At 42.8% G+C, this 11,454-nt stretch overlaps 1 protein-coding gene across 1 annotated transcript in view; it reads right to left on the reverse strand.

Annotated features, from left to right (window-relative positions):
• LOC113636533 (parathyroid hormone/parathyroid hormone-related peptide receptor) overlaps positions 1-7,895 on the reverse strand; it is a 62,411-nt gene extending 54,516 nt beyond the window's left edge. Inside the window, exon 1 of the mRNA XM_047814153.1 lies at positions 6,277-7,895. The gene's annotated coding sequence lies outside the window, so the exon portion shown is untranslated. The remainder of the gene's footprint in view (positions 1-6,276) is intronic.
• Between the last annotated feature and the right edge of the window lie 3,559 nt (positions 7,896-11,454).

Consider the following 11,454-nt stretch of genomic DNA (forward strand, 5'->3'; position numbering starts at 1 on the left):
TGTGTGTGTGTAATGGCTGAGATATTGTATAGTGTGTGTGTAATGGCTGAGATATTGTATAGTATGTGTGTAATGACTGAGATATTGTATAGTGTGTGTGTGTAATGCCTGAGATATTGTATAGTGTGTGTGTAATGGCTGAGATATTGTATAGTATGTGTGTAATGGCTGAGATATTGTATAGTATGTGTGTAATGGCTGAGATATTGTATAGTGTGTGTGTAATGGCTGAGATATTGTACAGTATGTGTGTAATGCCTGAGATATTGTACAGTATGTGTGTAATGCCTGAGATATTGTATAGTGTGTGTGTAATGGCTGAGATATTGTATAGTGTGTGTGTAATGGCTGAGATATTGTATAGTATGTGTGTAATGCCTGAGATATTGTATAGTGTGTGTGTGTAATGACTGAGATATTGTATAGTGTGTGTGTAAAGGCTGAGATATTGTACAGTATGTGCGTAATGACTGAGATATTGTATAGTGTGTGTGTAATGGCTGAGATATTGTATAGTGTGTGTGTAAAGGCTGAGATATTGTACAGTATGTGCGTAATGACTGAGATATTGTATAGTGTGTGTGTAATGGCTGAGATATTGTATAGTATGTGTGTGTAATGGCTGAGATATTGTATAGTGTGTGTGTAATGGCTGAGATATTGTATAGTATGTGTGTAATGACTGAGATATTGTATAGTGTGTGTAATGGCTGAGATATTGTACAGTATGTGTGTAATGCCTGAGATATTGTATAGTGTGTGTGTGTAATGACTGAGATATTGTACAGTATGTGCGTAATGACTGAGATATTGTATAGTGTGTGTGTAATGCCTGAGATATTGTACAGTATGTGTGTAATGACTGAGATATTGTATAGTATGTGTGTAATGGCTGAGATATTGTACAGTGTGTGTGTGTAATGGCTGAGATATTGTATAGTGTGTGTGTAATGGCTGAGATATTGTATAGTATGTGTGTAATGACTGAGATATTGTATAGTGTGCGTGTAATGGCTGAGATATTGTATAGTGTGTGTGTAATGACTGAGATATTGTATAGTGTGTGTGTAATGGCTGAGATATTGTATAGTGTGTGTGTAATGACTGAGATATTGTATAGTGTGTGTGTAATGGCTGAGATATTGTATAGTGTGTGTGTAATGACTGAGATATTGTATAGTATGTGTGTAATGGCTGAGATATTGTACAGTGTGTGTGTAATGGCTGAGATATTGTATAGTGTGTGTGTAATGGCTGAGATATTGTACAGTGTGTGTGTGTGTAATGGCTGAGATATTGTATAGTGTGTGTGTGTAATGGCTGAGATATTGTACAGTATGTGCGTAATGGCACATAGCAGTTTTATGTTTTAGGAACTACAGAATTTAGGAACCACAAACAGTTTCTTTCTAATACGTGTCATAGAGAAATAAACAAATACGCTAGCTAGCAATATTTAGAGGTAGATATTTTTAGCTAATCCAAATATGACTCCACCATCTGATTCTAATTGTGTCAAGCTCTTAAGGACAGTTTAGCTAGTTAAGAATTTATGCTGAGTAAAGATATTTTACTATTCACAAACTGGATCATCTATCACATATGGATTAGCATGAAACACAGAGTTTTATGAAGCGTGGCAGTAATCCTAGACAGCTAACTGAGTAGGTTATGCGTAGCTAGATTTGCTAGATCTCAAGCAAAAGTTGTTCAGTTCATTTTTTTAAGACTGATTTCCACCACATTTCACAGCTGTGGCCAAAAATGGGGACTATTATAGCGCAATTAGCAATTTCACTGTGAGTTAGCATGCTGACAAGCTTACGAAATCCTCATTGTAGAGAAAGAATAGAATCACAGCATCTAAATCTCTGCTTCTCTATCTATCTGTGTCTCTCTCTCTCTGTCTCTCTCGCTGTCTCTCACACACAAAAACACACACACACACACACACACACACACACACACACAGGACAAAGAGCTGTGTGTAGTTCATTACAGGGTAACAGCTTGACTCATGCGGCTGCAATTAATTTCTCACTGAATGTGTAGATTTTCCTGCTAAAGTGAACAAACTGAAGAACTCTGACTCACTCAGTCCAAATCTCTCGCTGCAGTGCATTCTGGGTGATTAACTACTAAATGTGTGGCCATTGTTCTGGAAAATGATGCTCAGGTGAACATGTTAGAAACCACACTCCACATTCACTATATATTACACATAAACATCATTATCTGTCCATTGTGGGCGTGTCCCAAACCACACTCCACATTCACTATACAATACACATAAACATCATTATCTGTCCATTGTGGGCGTGTCCCAAACCACACTCCACATTCACTATACATTACACATAAACATCATTATCTGTCCATTGTGGGCGTGTCCCAAACCACACTCCACATTCACTATACATTACACATAAACATCATTATCTGTCCATTGTGGGCGTGTCCCAAACCACACTCCACATTCACTATACATTACACATAAACATCATTATCTGTCCATTGTGGGCGTGTCCCAAACCACACTCCACATTCACTATACATTACACATAAACATCATTATCTGTCCATTGTGGGCGTGTCCCAAACCACACTCCACATTCACTATACATTACACATAAACATCATTATCTGTCCATTGTGGGCGTGTCCCAAACCACACTCCACATTCACTATACATTACACATAAACATCATCATCTGTACATTGTGGGCGTGTCCCAAACCACACTCCACATTCACTATAAATTACACATAAACATCATCTGTCCATTGTGGGCGTGTCCCAAACCACACTCCTTTGCACACTACATTGCTGTTCTCTTCACGTTTATTTTCCATCTCACAAAATCACTCCATTACTGACCCAAAATTTGCCTCCTGACTGAGTGGTGACATTTCAGTAGAGCAATCAGTTCTTATTCATCACACACACACACACACACACACACACACACACACACACACACACACACACACACACACACACATTTGTTTCAGAGAACTATAACAGCACCACATGAAACAGCTTTGTGTCAATATTAGACAACATTCCCTCTTCCTATCCATTCTCTTTCATCTATCCATCCTTTTTCTTTTTCTTTATCTTTATCTGCTCTTTATTTCCATTTAATTTGTTTCACCCCAGTGCGCGCACACACACACACACACACACACACACACACACACACACACACACACACACACACACAAACACACACACAAACACATACACAAACACATACACACACACACACACACACACAAACACACACACACAAACACACATACACACACACAAACACATGCACAAACACACACACACACACACACACACACACACACACACACACACACACACACACACACACACACACACACAAACAAACACACACAAACACAAACACACAAACACATACACACACACACACACACACAAACACACACACACACACACACACACACACACACACACACACACACACACACACACACACACACACACACACACCTAAACCTGATAATTATATCAAATTGCTGATTGTCTGTGAAGTAAAATCGAAAGCACAAAACCAAGCTCCTCTGCCCTACCCCTGACACCCCCCCCCCCCCCCAGCTCTTTACTGTAGTGCTTCACCTGGGCTGTGTTAATGATGAAGCCCAATCCACAAAAACTCCATCTGATCATTTTCTCTAGCAGGTCTGTGTGTAAGGGTTCTGGACTCTGATTGGTCAGAAGGTGATGATTCATTGTCTACAGCAGCAGCTCTGACATTAACGCAGCGTCACATAACAGTTTTTATAAACATTAATAAGCTCGTTCTGATGCGTTATCGTTTCTATAGCGACCGCTCATCCTCAGAGACTCGTCTTCAGTGTCAGCTCTGTGTACCAGTCAGAGGTAAAGCTTGAACATCTTTAACATCTTCAGGACACATGAGTTTACTCTGCAGTTTCTCAGTAACACGACATCCTTTGTCTTATTTAATATTAATTAATAATACTACATTAAATGTAACTATAAAGGGACAAAAGTGTCACATTCTCTCATAAAGCTTCTAAAATGTTGAGTTCATACATTCAGTTATTTGTAAAGATTTTAATACCCATTTATGGAGCATGTGTATGAAGCTCTGCAGATACCCCAGGTATAGAAGGTGTATATGTGATGGTCCTACCACAGCACCACTGTGTACATGTGATGGTCCTACCACAGCACACTGTGTACATGTGATGGTCCTACCACAGCACACTGTGTACATGTGATGGTCCTACCACATCACCCTGTGTACATGTGATGGTCCTACCACAGCACCCTGTGTACATGTGATGGTCCTACCACAACACCACAGTGTACATGTGATGGTCCTACCACAGCACACTGTGTACATGTGATGGTCCTACCACAGCACACTGTGTACATGTGATGGTCCAACCACAGCACCACAGTGTACATGTGATGGTCCTACCACAGCACCCTGTGTACATGTGATGGTCCTACCACATCACCCTGTGTACATGTGATGGTCCTACCACAGCACCACTGTGTACATGTGATGGTCCAACCACAGCACCACTGTGTACATGTGATGGTCCAACCACAGCACCACTGTGTACATGTGATGGTCCTACCACAACACCCTGTGTACATGTGATGGTCTTACCACAGCACCACTGTGTACATGTGATGGTCCTACCACAGCACCACAGTGTACATGTGATGGTCCTACCACAACACCCTGTGTACATGTGATGGTCCTACCACAGCACCACAGTGTACATGTGATGGTCCAACCACAGCACCACTGTGTACATGTGATGGTCCAACCACAGCACCACTGTGTACATGTGATGGTCCTACCACAACACCCTGTGTACATGTGATGGTCCGACCACAGCACCACTGTGTACATGTGATGGTCCTACCACAACACCCTGTGTACATGTGATGGTCTTACCACAGCACCACTGTGTACATGTGATGGTCCTACCACAGCACCACTGTGTACATGTGATGGTCTGACCACAACACCACAGTGTACATGTGATGGTCCTACCACATCACCACAGTGTACATGTGATGGTCCTACCACAGCACCCTGTGTACATGTGATGGTCCGACCACAGCACCTTCTCCACTGGGGTGAGCAGGACAGACCCAGTCATTGTACTGGGTTCAAATCTCAGATCTATCTTATTAAAGAACACTAGCTTTACAAACCCACTCTTTTTAGCTAAGGGGAGTCACTGTCATACCTGACAAATGATGACATCGTTCAGTTTGTTGGTGAGAGGATGGAGCACTGTCCTTGGTGGACGAGAAGAGAAATGAGCTGAGACCTTGTAGTGCCAGTGTTTCATTGTTATTGAAACAAACCAATCACAGAAAGATTTAAGACTTTCAGTTCTGCATCATGCGACACTGTACACTACACCACCACCACCACCACCACCACCACTGCTGATGACAGTAATGATAGTACTGAGGTGGGCGGTTGGGAGGGGGGGGTGCTTTACACCACCTTTAACTGCTCAGAACAAAGAGATATATTATCAAAAATCTCCAAAACATCTCAAACATCAGCTCCTGTCACAGTGGAGACTGGAATTGGGTTTTATTTTCAGAACTGAAAAGTTCAACATATAAAGAATTATATTTTGTTCTGAAGGATTTTACCTGTGTTTACTGACTGTGTGTTTAACTGTGATATTGGGCAGATTCCCAATCCCTGTGTTAGCAGAAGGAAAACCGTGATGTCTGTGTAAAGTCTCTTTATTTCTGAGTGTGTGTGTACCTGTACTCTGTGTGTGTGTGTGTGTGTGTGTGTGTGTGTGTGTGTACCTGTACTCTGGGTGTGTGAGTGTGTGTACCTGTACTCTGTGTGTGTGTGTGTGTGTGTGTGTGTGTGTGTGTGTACCTGTACTCTGGGTGTGTGAGTGTGTGTACCTGTACTCTGGGTGTGTGAGTGTGTGTGTGTACCTGTACTCTGGGTGTGTGTGTGTACCTGTACTCTGTGTGTGTGTGTGTGTGTGTGTGTGTGTGTGTGTGTGTGTGTGTGTGTGTGTACCTGTACACCTCACAGACGTTTCAAGTAAACGATCCACATTGGAGGTGTGTTAGACGTTCCACCTCAGCTACATTACTCTGTTTATCTGAGAGTGTAGAGCTGCCTGAACTGCAGTGCATCGTGGGATGTAACTACACCTGATGCTTCAGTGTGACATTCATGAGAAGATCAGAGTAAGAAGAAACCCAGGAACTCACCAAGCCATGCTGCAGGGTGAAGGAGATGATGAGGATGATAAAGGTGATGAAGCTCAGTGTGTGGAGCACCGGTTGGGATCCCATGTCTCGTCTTCCCAGAACGCTTCACACCAACGAGTCGGGGTCTCTCTCCAACATTTACTTTCAATGGAGCTCGGCTTCCTGGTGTTTCTCCGTCATGTTCGTGCACCACATGGCAGGGAGTGACCCATAAAAACACAAAGTCTTAAAGCTTCTAAAAAAAAGTCTGTTCTCCCTCTCTCTCTCTCTCTCTCTCTCTCTCTCTCTCTCTCTCTCTCTCTCTCTCTCTCTCTCTCTCTCTCTCTCTCTGTGCTAAAATCACATCCACATGGTGCTGAAACTATTTACGTCCCCGTTCAGGCTCCTGCGGTAGGAAGCTCAAATGATTTCTTTGTGGAGAAAGAAACCAGGAGGGGCCGGGATATATATTTTCCCTTTTATTTTTAGCTGTTTTTTTTTTTTTTTTTAAATCCCTTTTATTCCAGAAAGAACATGCGCACACATAATAACAGTAATAATAATAATAATAAAAAAAATAATAATAAAGCAGCGCTCCAAGTCTGAACCCCACAATTTTCTCTTTCAAGGCAGATCAAACCTTCAGCATAACCACACTGTACATGCTAAACATCTCTCCTGTCCAAAAGCAGCAGGACGCAGTGAATGAAGCAATATACTTCTCCTTATACACACACACACACACACACACACACACACACACACACACACACACACACACACACACACACACACACACACACACACACACAAAGCTATTAAAAACAAAGTCGCTGCAAATGAGTTTCTGAAAAATCCAATATGAATTTTTGGAGAAATTTCTTAGTTTAACTTGCAATCAAAAGACACCTTCCGTCACTGACACACGCGCGCGCACACACACACACACACACACACACACACACACACACACCTAGGGTGCAACCTCACAAAATACTAAGCACGTGGAGAAAGATGCAGACTAGTTTCACATGTACACACTTACAGTGACACTTGTGAAACACACACACACACACACACACACACACACACACACACACACACACACACACACACACACACACACACACACACACACACACACACACACACAGGCGCTGTCATAAATCCATGCGGCGCACAGTAAAGTTCTTCTTCAGGACCTAAATGCAAGCTTTGTGTCTCTTCCCAAGAACCAAGAACCGAAAATAAAAAACGTTACACGTTAAAGCCGTTAATGTGCGCGTGCAATGCTGCAGTGAGATCTTATTTAGCGTTAAAGGTCCAACAGCAGGCTCGAGCTCATCCTTAAATCCCAGGGGAAATAATGCTACAATAAAAGCAGAAGTAAAATAAAATAAAGCCTAGAAATGCGCGGCTCTAGACGTGCATGATGAGGATCAGCACAGAGGAGCACAGATCTGCTGCCTGTTCTGTCACAGAGAAAGGAAAAGAAAACAAATCACTTTTTATCTCCGCTGCAACCGGGAAAGTTTCTGAGCTCGAGCGCACAGAGAGAACTGAGCTCGTGCAGCGGTCTGCGCTCATGATTAAAACACACACTCACACATAAGACACACACGCCCCCTTACACACACACGCACACACACACGCACACAAACTCTCTCTCTCTCTCTCTCTCTCTCTCTCTCTCTCTCTCACACACACACACACACACACACACGCACACACACACGCACACAAACTCTCTCTCTCTCTCTCTCTCTCTCTCTCTCTCTCTCTCTCTCTCTCTCACACACACACACACACACACACACACATACACACACACACACGCACACAAACTCTCTCTCTCTCTCTCTCTCTCTCTCTCACACACACACATACACACACACACGCACACAAACTCTCTCTCTCTCTCTCCAAACACACCTCTACTCCTATCTCTCTCTCTCCCTCGTCTCACACACACACAACACACCACACACACAAACTACTCTTCCACACACACACTCTCTCTCTCTCTCACTCTCACACCCACACATACACACCACACGCACACAAACTCTCTCTCTCTCTCAACACCAACACTTGCTCCTTCTCTCTCCTCTATATCCTATCTCACACACATACCAACACCACGCACCACAAACTCTCTCTCACACAAAACACACACTCTCTCTCTCCTCTCCTCTCTACTCTCTCTCTCTCTCTCTCACCACACCAACCACACACACACACACACTCTCTCTCTCTCTCTCTCTCACACACACACACACTCGCTCTCTCTCTCTCTCTCTCTCTCTCAATCTGTCTCTCTGTGTCTCACACACGCACACACACACACACGCGTGCGCGCGACTCACTTTATGTTGGCAAGTCCCCAGTTTCTCGTGCAAAAATCGGCGTCCTCCAAATTTTTTGTACAAACGGAAAATGACACGATTGTTTGTTGGCGGGAAAAAAAGTGTCATTCTTTGGAACTGCGCGTGACACCGTGTTAGTAACGTGATCACGTGAAATAATTAATAATTGTGTTAAAGAATCAATTGACAGCAAATGGATTGTGTAAAGTCCCCGTATAATAATAATAATAATAATAATAATAATAATAATAATAATAATAATAATAATCCCTGAGTGAGAGTTTAAACCCATTTCTAAAGCTACGTATATTCCCAGTTACAGGATTGTGACATGCTAGACATTTGGACACACCAGGATTGTCCCTCGAACAGAAACCAGCAGTAACCAGGATAAACATGAGCAAAAACCCAGCAGAAACCCTTTGCTGAGATGAGAGAACCTGCTTGATGGACCATTTCAGAAACACTCCAATCAATCAGAAATATCCAGTCAGTGAGAAACACTACACCAATCAGTGCCTTTCTGATGGAGGGGCTTGGCTGCAGCTATTCCTGCGTAAATGGCATAGAGCACATGCACTGAAGAGAGAACAAGGACAATGATTGGTCCAATTTGGTCTGAGGTCCAAGCACCACACATGGAGATAACAAACGTGAAGCACGGTGGTGGCAGCATCGTGTCAGTGATCCGGGTCTCATCAGCAGAATCGAGTTACAGATGAATACCTGGTCATGAGAAAAACCAAAACAAGGCATGGGTGAAGGTTCACCTGTCACCATGACAACCCCACAAAGTCTACAGCCAAGGCAACCTCAGAGAACTTCCGTGGAGAGAGAGCTCTTGTAGAGAGGTTCACAAGAAGGCTCCAAGTTCTACTGGCTGTCAAAAAGGGTTTCTAACAAAGTACAGAAACAGATTATACAAAATAATTCAGAAATAAATAAATAATAAATAATATTTATTTATTATAAATAATAAAGAAATAAAGTCGGCAAAACCTCACGGGCTCTGAAGTCTTCCCCAAGCCACTTTATGTATTTATTTATTTATTTGTTTGTTTGTTTGTTTGTTTATTTATTTATTTTCTTCCCTCTCTGGAAAGCAGGTCTTTCATGTGTCCAACAGATGCACTTTCTTTTTTTTTTCTTTTTTTTTTTAATATTCATTTATTCGTTTTTAAATCCCCACATCTCGCTTTCTCTCTATTCAACCCTTCAGTATTCATTCGTTTCTTCATTTTTGTCGTCCGCTAAATCTCCAGGGTCACCGATTCAACTCCGAAGTCCGAAGACTAAAAACTGAAAGTGAAGTAAAACAGATCATTCATGTGAAATCTCAGAGGCATGGTTCTAATCAACCGGCTCGTTTTGCACCTTTGCCATGCCCAATATTTATTCTGCCTTTTTTTTTTTTTTACCTATCCTCAAATCTCACTATTCCTCAGTTCAACCTGAAGTCCTGTGGAGTAAAAAAAAAGGTGTAAGTGTTTATGCGAATGGGCTCCGAGACGGCGGATTTGACCCACACTTTGCGTCCTGCCAGTTTCTACACCATAAACAAGCAGCATGTGAGTGTGAGGTGTTTACTGAGTCACGCTAACACACAACATCATCGGGATTGACGGGAGTTTCACTATAGACCTGACTTACAGGAGAAAGACGTATGTGACTACATGATGTAGCCTACGTCATGGTGATGTTCCTGTCATGAATGATATATTTGTAGAACTCCAGACGGACTCAGATGTTCAGTGTGTTTACATGAAGCTCGGAGTGGAACGTGTCCTGAGTAAAGCTGATATTAAACTGAAACGTGTTGTAGCACATCAGTAAACACACCGTTACACACACACACACACACACACACACACACACACGTCTGTTAGTGATAAAACCGGCTAGCTGTCGTTCACTCAGTCTGTGTGCAGAAGCTGACAGTGATTACAGAAAAAAAAAGGCTCGGGTCACGACCTCACGAATCACCTTCAGAATTCGACGCTGATGTGTAGAATGTGATCTCACAGCTCAGCAGTTACCACGCTGCTATCTCGGAGATGTCGCCGTTCTCCCACGGTGCCGTGGACGTCTGCGTTCTGATTGGTCCGAAGGTGTTGATTCGTTTTCTAGAGCAGCGGCTCTGACAGCGGCGTGGGTTTATCGTTACTATAGTAACTGCTCTGTATTCATCAAGACCAAAAGGTCTCCTGCTCATTTTCCTGAAGTTCACACACTCATTTAAAGTGAATGGCTGGAGGTAACAAACACACACACACACACACACACACACACACACACACACACACACACACACACACACACACACACACACACACACAGCCGTCTGGTCAGCGAGGCTCCGAGGGTTCACGGTTCTTATTGTGCATCATTACCCGTCCATATGAAAGTGGACTGACATTGCGTCATCACTTACTTGGTATTCTGAGCCGCCACTGGAACTTTAAAGGCACCAATTATGGGATAATGACCTTTATATTACCGCCCGTATGCTCCTGCCGTGTCTCGCTAATTATTTGATGCGGCATTTAGAGTTTGATCTCCATTGGATCTGAGGAACTCGTCCAACACGTCCTGTTCTTCCATGTCCTGATTGTCCAGTCCTGACTTTCCATCTCAGTTCAGTTTCACTTTATCGTCATAAATAACCGTCACATTAGCTTCATTTTCTGATTAGATTAGCGAAACAAGCTAGCTCATATAAGACAAAGATGAAACCATGTTTATGTTTATTAGGTTGGGTTTTCACTCAGAACTGACGACACCTCACACCACACGTACCGTGAGACCGGGCTGAAGGATCCTTCAAGCCAACACT

The sequence above is a fragment of the Tachysurus fulvidraco genome, chromosome 1 (genome assembly GCF_022655615.1).
Source record: "Tachysurus fulvidraco isolate hzauxx_2018 chromosome 1, HZAU_PFXX_2.0, whole genome shotgun sequence".
NCBI lineage: Eukaryota > Metazoa > Chordata > Actinopteri > Siluriformes > Bagridae > Tachysurus > Tachysurus fulvidraco.